The sequence below is a fragment of the Trachypithecus francoisi genome, unplaced genomic scaffold (assembly GCF_009764315.1).
Source record: "Trachypithecus francoisi isolate TF-2019V2 unplaced genomic scaffold, Tfra_2.0 Lachesis_group21, whole genome shotgun sequence".
NCBI lineage: Eukaryota > Metazoa > Chordata > Mammalia > Primates > Cercopithecidae > Trachypithecus > Trachypithecus francoisi.
Window position 1 is genome coordinate 37,426,924 of NW_022681467.1, and position 8,344 is coordinate 37,435,267.

The window sequence follows — 8,344 nt, forward strand, 5'->3', positions numbered from 1 at the left end:
CAAAACTTCTCATGTACTCCATAAATTTGTACACATAAAAAATAAACAACAGCAAGAATTAATAAAACAGGTTGGCATAGAGGCCAGTCCTCCATTCTGGGTCCTAGGATGAAGAACAGATGGAAAGAGCCACAGCTGAGTCACAGTGGGCAACAGTGGAATGAGAACTAAATATTTATGGTTACAAGCAATTAGAATCTGGGAATGTTTTGTAATTTCCATAGAACTTTGTCTAAGTTGACTGATCCGTTGCCTTTCCTTGTATTCTCATAGCTCTTTATAATTCCTATCATAAAATGGCACAAATTCTAATGAAGTATCGTTTAACTTGCTCTCCACTTGACCCCTTTCTACCACACTCCAACCTGTAAGGGTGGAGACTGTACATGTCTTGGTCATTGTTGTAAATCTAGCACCCACTACTTTGATGAATGAGTAGTAGGTTTTCAACACATACTCATTCAACGGAATGACTTTTAACGTTTTATTGATGGGAGAATCAATTTTCTTAGGTGTCCTTACTCTACATAGTGGGTGGCCTGGAATGGAGCACCATTTCCCTTTGTCTTTAACTTTTGACAGTTTGATTATGTGTCTTGATGTGAATTTTGGGGGATTTATCTTATTTGGTGTCCTTTGTGTAGAGCACCATTTCCAAGTATGTTCTCCTTATTGAGGAGAAGATGATAGCTCTAATCTCCCTTCCTAAGGACAGGCTACTCCTAAATATATGGCTTAGGTGGCATTAGTCTTTGATAGTGACATCTCACTGTTGGTCCATGTTGACTTCATTGTAGACTCAGACTCTGGAATGTCTCCTTGTGGTGCTACTGCTCAGCCAGTTTTCTCACCCTGGTTTGGGGCAGGGTTACCTCGGTGTATTTATTTATCACCATTTCCCTCTGTCAATATGCCTGCTCTCACGCCTTTCTCTGGAGTTTGAGTTTACTTGTTTGTTAATTTATTTTAACCATGCCTTCCTCACTGCTTTCTCATTTCCCATATCTGGTTGTTCTATCTCAGCCTGTCCTCCAGAAACCCCAAAATACTCCATTTCAAATCTTATCACAGACCTCTGTCCACTTCTGATTGACATGGGCATTTATCAGCTTCCAGCAAATTGAACTTCATTGTGCTGCAGTGTACAGGTGTCAGAGTGAGAAACAGCTTGGTCAAAAATTAGCACTTGCAATTTCGAGCAGATGCCAGTGTAACTTTTGATTTAGGGATCGTATTTGAGATTCTGTATTTTCTTATTGATTTGCAGATGTTCTTTACATATTCTGGGTATTCATTCTTGGTTGGCTATGTGCATTATAAACAGCTTTTTCTACTTTGGTCCTTTCACTTTGTTTATAGTATCTTTTTTGTTTTTTTGCTACATAAAGTTTTAATTTTGATTTGTCAACCTTTATGGTTGACAATTTTATGATTTGTGTTTGTTATCTTTTGTTTAAGAAATTCTTCCCATCCATGAGTTCAAAAAAAGTGTACACTTTCTTCTAAAAATATATATTTTAATTTTTAATTGATAGATAATTTTACGTATTTATTGGGTGAAATATGATGTTTTAATACATGTATATATGATGTAATTAGCAAATTGGGGTAATTAGCATATCCATCACCTCAGACATTTATAATATCATTTCTTTGTGGTGGTAATATTCAAAATCCCCTATCTATTTTGAGATATTCCATACCTTTTTATTGACTATAGTCACCCTACTATGCAATAGGATGCCAGAACTTACCCGTCTTTTATAATTGTAAGTTTGTACCCATTGACCAACCTCTCTCCATAACCCGCGCCCCTCACCCCCACCCCAGTGTCTGGTAACCACTGTTCTATTCATTACTTCTACAAGATCAACTTTTTAAAATATTTGGCATATGTAAAAGTTTTTTCACATTTAGGTCTCTAATACATCTTCGTTTAAAAAATTTTATGTGGCATAAGGCAAGGGTGTAATTTTAATTTTACTCTTTTCCTTACAGAAATAAAATTATTCCCAAACTTTGAATTGCTATATGGATATATAATGCTCTTATGTACTTCATTCATACTCATATGTTCCCTATTCTGCAAAAAACTATGGTTTTATTCTTGTATCAAGAATATACTGCCTCACTATATCTTAATAATATCTTTCCTATCTTTTCATGTGAATCCCTTTTGCTTGTTTTTCTTTTTAAAAGCTGTGTTTGCTGCTCTTGGATTTTTACTCTTACGTGAAAATTTTAATATTTACACAAGTTCCATGAAAAGTCCTATTTGGATTTTGACTAGAATCACGTGGAACTTATAAATTAATGTGTAGAGAATTGGCATTCTTATAAATCTTCCTTCCTATCCATATTATAATTTGCCATTTATTCAGGTCTCCAAAAAGTGTTTCAAGGATGCTTTGTAATTTTCTCTATAAAATGTCACACTTTGTTTTCTTAGATTTATTCTCAGTTGTTTTATGTTTTTTGACAAAAGTGAATACTGTTTTTAAATCCTGTATATATTTCCTAATTGGTGATATTTCGTGTATAAAAATAACCACTGGAATATTTATAACTTTGAACTTAAGCAATTGAATGAAAATATGTATTCTAATCATTTTTAGATTCTCTGGGATTTCAGGGTAGCAATCATATTCTAGGCAGATAATGATAACTTTGCGTTTTGCTTTTCCAATCTTTACACCATGTATTGTTTTTTTGGTCCATTGAATTGACTAGGATCTTCAGAAGATCAGAAAGGGTAGTAGTACATTTGTGTTTTGTTTCTAATTTTAATGGAAATTCTTTTGAAGTTTAACCACGAAGTCTTATTTTTACTATAGCTTTTATTATGCTTTTAGATACTATTTCTCTTTTGCTAAAATTGGAGGATTGGCTGTTAAATTTTATTGAATAATTTTCTGCAACCATTTAGATAATCATGTGTCTTTATATTTTAATATGCCTATATAGTACATCACATTTTCAAAATTTTTAAAAATCATTTTAAATTCCTAGCATAAATTCTACTTGGCTATATTTTATAATTTTTAGAAAAATTGGATTCAGTGGACTTTTTGTTTAGAATATTCATATTAAAATTTATAAATAAATTAATTTTTTTCTTATACTATCTGTAGAAGTTTGTATTATCATTCACAATTATTTAATTATATCTTCCCTGTGAAAGGATTACATATTCTCAGTGTGACATATAATGCCTCCTGGTGGCTGGGGTATACTTCATGCTCCTTTGCTGAGTTTGACGGTAGAATCTACTTGACCCAATGTGTGTGTACATTGCTTTGTGTCAATCTCACATTTTTGTTTTTTTGTTTGTTTGTTTTTTTTTTGTTTTTTGAGACAGGGATTCACTCTGTCACTCAGGCTAGCTGGGACTAAAGGTGCATGCCACCATACCTGGCCAATTATTATTACTTTTTTTTGTAGAGAAGGGGTCTTGTTTCTTCCAAGCAGAGAGTTTAGGGAGCAATACAGTTATTCTGCTAACTCTCTGGGTCTTTTTCTCTTTCACAAGAGCAGACATGTTCCACATAAGGAATATTCCTTCAGCTTGGGCCCTTGAATGTGGAAACACATGGGACAGGGCTGAGCTTGGAGCGCAACCTCAGCTGATCCACAGCCCACATGGAATAGGAATGAAGAATAAATCTTTGTTTTTTGTAAGCCCCTGAGATTTTGGGTTATCACCAAAGTAAAGCTGACTAATGAGTTATCCATACCTGCTTTAAGAATCAAGGTTAATGTAGCTTCATAAAATCATTCTTCTTCCCTGAAAGAATTTATATAATACAGAAATAGTCTGTTTTCTTAAAGTTTGGTAAAATATGATTATAAAACTCTCTGAACCTAGTGCATTTTTTCAGGTGGAGAAGAATTTCATCAAATGATTCAGATTTAAAAATAGGTATTGGCGTATTCAGGTTTCCTATTTTTTTTCCCTTACATCAATTTTGGTAATTTATATTTTTGTAGGAAAACTCCTCCTGTATCTATGTCTTCTGTCAACAAAAACCTGTTTGTGATAATTTTTATGATATAAACAAAATTTAGCTGTATTTTATGATCTAATGAGAATATTATTTGTGCCTTATTTCTTTTTCTTAATCAATGTTATAATAAGTTTGTGTACATAATCAGTACTTTCAGAGAACAAGCCTTCTTATGTCAGAAATTTTTGTTGTTTGGTCATAACCATTTTATCAAAACTTCTGCTTTTTCATATTTCATTAATTGATACTCTTTAATTCTTTTTTCTAGTTTTTGGAGTTTTCTTCCTCGTTTTAAAGAGGAATGCATAGTTCATTTATTCTCAGTATTTCTTATATTAGCATTGTAAACTTGGTTGCCTATGGCAAAGACCTGAAATGGCTTAAATAGATGAAAGTTAATTTTTTTATACTTGAAAATTTAGAGGGCAGGCAGTACAGAGCTGGTAGGATAACTGTACTTTGCGGAAGTCTTAAGGACCCGGGATCCTTCCACTTTCTTCTTTGTGGGGTATTGCTCTTGTCTACCAGCTTCAAGATAATTTATCTCTATGCTTATGCTTCAGCCAGCATGAAGGAGGAAAGGGATAAGAAGGGCTTCCCTCCCTAGAAGATATGATCTGGAGGTTACATGCCTCATTTCTGCTTGTATCCCATTGGTAAGAACAGTCCTACAGCCATATAAAAGAGACTGGCAATTTAGCTTTTATTCTGAGAAGTCATATGTCCAGCTAAAAATTAAGGGTTCTCTTACTATGGGAGCGAGGATACTGGATAAGGGGTATAGTGTCTGCCACAGTTCACCCCTTTGGTATCCAAACATCCATGTGTACCTATCTTCTCAACCATTCCTGTGCCGAAGGAGACACTCTAAAATTCCTTGTAGTTATTAAATCCAATTTGAAATCTAGCATAACTGCATAATGTACAGTTTTCTCCAACAGGTCTAGATGTAGCTCCTCATGGTACAGTGGCTTAAAATGTAAAAGGTAAGTTATCTGCCTATCATATGCCCAATATACAATGACAAAACAGGAGCAGGAAAGCAACAATAACAAATCCCTTTTGGATAGAGAAGAAAGTGAATACACAACTGCCAGTGCTAACGACAATCAAACGCCATTGCCCATCCAGTGGCCTCTGATTCTCCTCTTTGGAAGAGCTCTTTAGATCACTATCCTTTGTGTTTCCTGGTGGTATCTTTTTGTCTGTTCTTTCTTGTGCATTATGCTTCCTGGTCGCGTGTGGGATGGGCCATGCAGAGTGGGTTCTCCTTGTGAATTGAAAAGCTTTTGTAGTCTACTTTTTGCTGGTCCATGTCAAGTCAATTCTTTGTCAAATATTGACAATTAGCTCTCTTGTTTAGAAATAGATTCTTCAGTCTGAAGATTCTTGTGTTACCCTTTAAATTTGCTTTGTGCCTTGCTGATTGCCCTATCTCTCAACTTAGTGGCAGCTAACTAGTGCATCCAAAACAAAAAACTTGTGTGGGAAAGATACTTCTATTAATTGAATCCTTTCCTCCAGCTGGCTACAATTTTCTGGCAGGAGCATCTTTTAAAAGAAGGTGTTGATAATGTCATGGGGCCATGGTATGACCACCTGCTAAGTCTGGTACTACAGAGCCATCATTCTTAATAGCTGCATTTTGGGGATATAGAAGCAATTGGCCTTTTCCACTCTGAAAAGCCCCAAATGACCAGACTCCTGGTTAACTTAGATTGTGAACCACAGGCAGAGAGTGCTTTAGTGCTGTATTTTCTTCCATCTCTGTTAGCACACTGGCTAGCTTTTTTTTTTTAAACAGTTTTTTAAAATTTATTTTTTTAAATTGACAAATTGTATGTGTTTATGGTATACAATATGAAGTTTTGATATATGTATACATTGTGGAATGACTAGATCAAGCCAATTAACGTAGGCATTTTTTCGCACACTTATCAATTTTTTGTGTGTGCTGAGAACATTTAAAATCAGTAATTTTCAAATATACAATACATGGTTATTGATTATAATCACCATGTTGCACAATAGATCTGTTGAACTTCTTCCTGCTTTCTAACTGAAAATTTGCATCCTTTGATCAACATCTCCCCAGTCCTGGTCACTGAGCCCCTGGTATCTACATTCTACTCTGTGCTTCTGAGTTTGACTTTTTTAGATTCCACATATAAGTGACATTATGTAATACTTGTCTTTCTGTGCCTAGATTATTTCACTTAGCATAATATCCTCTACGTTCTTGAGTTTATATCTCTTCTTTTGGATTTTGCTAAGAGCCACAAAAACCAGTCATACAGACCAACATTCTCTATATATTACATATATAGCTTGGTGAAAAGGTAATTGTGGTTTTCACCATTACTTTTGCTTGCCCCAAGCACCAAGGGAAACGTTGTTCAAAGGATACATATTCTCATAGCACTATAGCCTCTGAACATATGTTCTGTCTTCCAAGGTAAAACATTGTGGTTTTGCCAAATGTTTTGTCGCTGCATAACAAGGATTATCAACTTTCCAACCTGCTGTATCTGAGTCAACACTGCTTTTCACACAGTCAGTATTCTAATGAGACGCCCATTTGTCTTTCTTATGTTCAGCACTCTACTTTAAGACACCAAAATAGATGTATATGTGTTCAACAGCAATAGTGGATTTCACAAGATAAATGTTTGCTGCTCATGTGAGATACTAGAGGTAGACAGTCCAGGCCTGTTAGGAGAAGTTTGGGCTGTATGAAATCTTGAAGGATCTAGGGCCTTTCGGTCTTTTTGCTCCACCATCGTTAAGGTGTTCCCCTTGCCTTATTACCCTAGGAGCACTGCCAACTACAGTGCTCAATGTCTCCTTGTTTGCCTGGGACTTTCCTGATTTTAACACTGAAAGTCCCATGTCCTTGGAGACCCTTCAGTGCTGGGCAAAATGGGATGGTTTGTCACTATTCCATTTCCACCCCAGCTGGTCATAGTGCAATATAATTCTGATGCTACCACCTAGAGTTAGCCTCAGATCCCACAAGTTAAGGTCTCCGTCTTGTACTAGACTGCTTTCACTTCAGATACCAGGCACAATTGGGGGCCCCAGGCTATCTGCACTTCTAATCAACTGGTTACCCGTCTGGGAGTCCCCCTGCCCTATGTTTGATAATTTGTTAGAATGATTCACAGAATTCACTGAAAGAACTACATTTATGATTACAGTTTTATCATAAAGTATACACATAGAGAAATCTAGAAGGGTCCCCAGTGCAGCACTTTCATGCCCTCTGACTGTGGAGTTAGAGTGTGTCACCTGCCCAACTTACCGGTGAGTGCACCAGTCAGGCACCTCCTCTTACCTTTGGTGTCTACAGTTTTCACTGGGGTTTCATTGTGTAAGCATGATTGATTAATCCGTTGGCCATTAGAAGTGATTGTATTCTAACTCAATCTCCATCCCTCCTTTCCCTCTCCAGAGGATGGGTGACTGAAAATTCCAGCCCTCTAATTACATATTGGATCTTCCTAGTGACCAGCCCCCATCCTGAATCTATTCAGGATTCTACCACAAATCACTTCATTAGTGTAACAGAGACACTCCTATCTCCCAGGAAATTCCCAGAGTTTTTTAAGCTCCATGATAGGAAGGAGGGACAAAAACTAGAAAAATTGTTTATTATGCCATAGTCAATCTGCTGACATCATGTCTGTGTTCCAATCAGCAGGACAGTGAAAACTGCCAATAAGGCAATTTGGAGACATAATCAGAAAGCTGCACATGTAACTTCTGTTTCAGCTCCTTGGCCAGAGCTTCAACACTGGCCGTCCCAACTACAAGAGAGGCTAGAAAATGTGGTCTTTATTGTGAGCAGCCATGTATATAGCTAGAAAGCAGAGGTTTTATTATTATAGAAAAGAGGGAGAATAGATATTGATGTACAGTTACCAGTCTAAGCCATGTTTACTTGGTAATGTAAGGCAGTACATTTTCTTTGATGTCTTGCTTCAGCTCTATCCTACAAGATTGTTATGCAGTATTTTCATTGCTTCTCAGTTTGAAATACAGAGTATATTGAATGCATATTGCTTTTGCAACATTGTAAAGTCTAAAAATGATTAAGTCCAAACTATTATAAATTGGGGACTGTCTGAATTTTGTAATTTCTCTTGTGATTTCCTCTGTATACCATGGATCACTTAAGAGTGCTTTTTAACTCACCAAACAATATTTTCCATTTAAGTAAGCATTTTCTTGATTTCCAATTTAGTTCTGTTGTCATGATATAATGTGGCTATATGATACCAATTCTTTGAAATTTATTGTCTTTATGACCTACTACATGACCAGTCTTTGTAAGTTTTCAA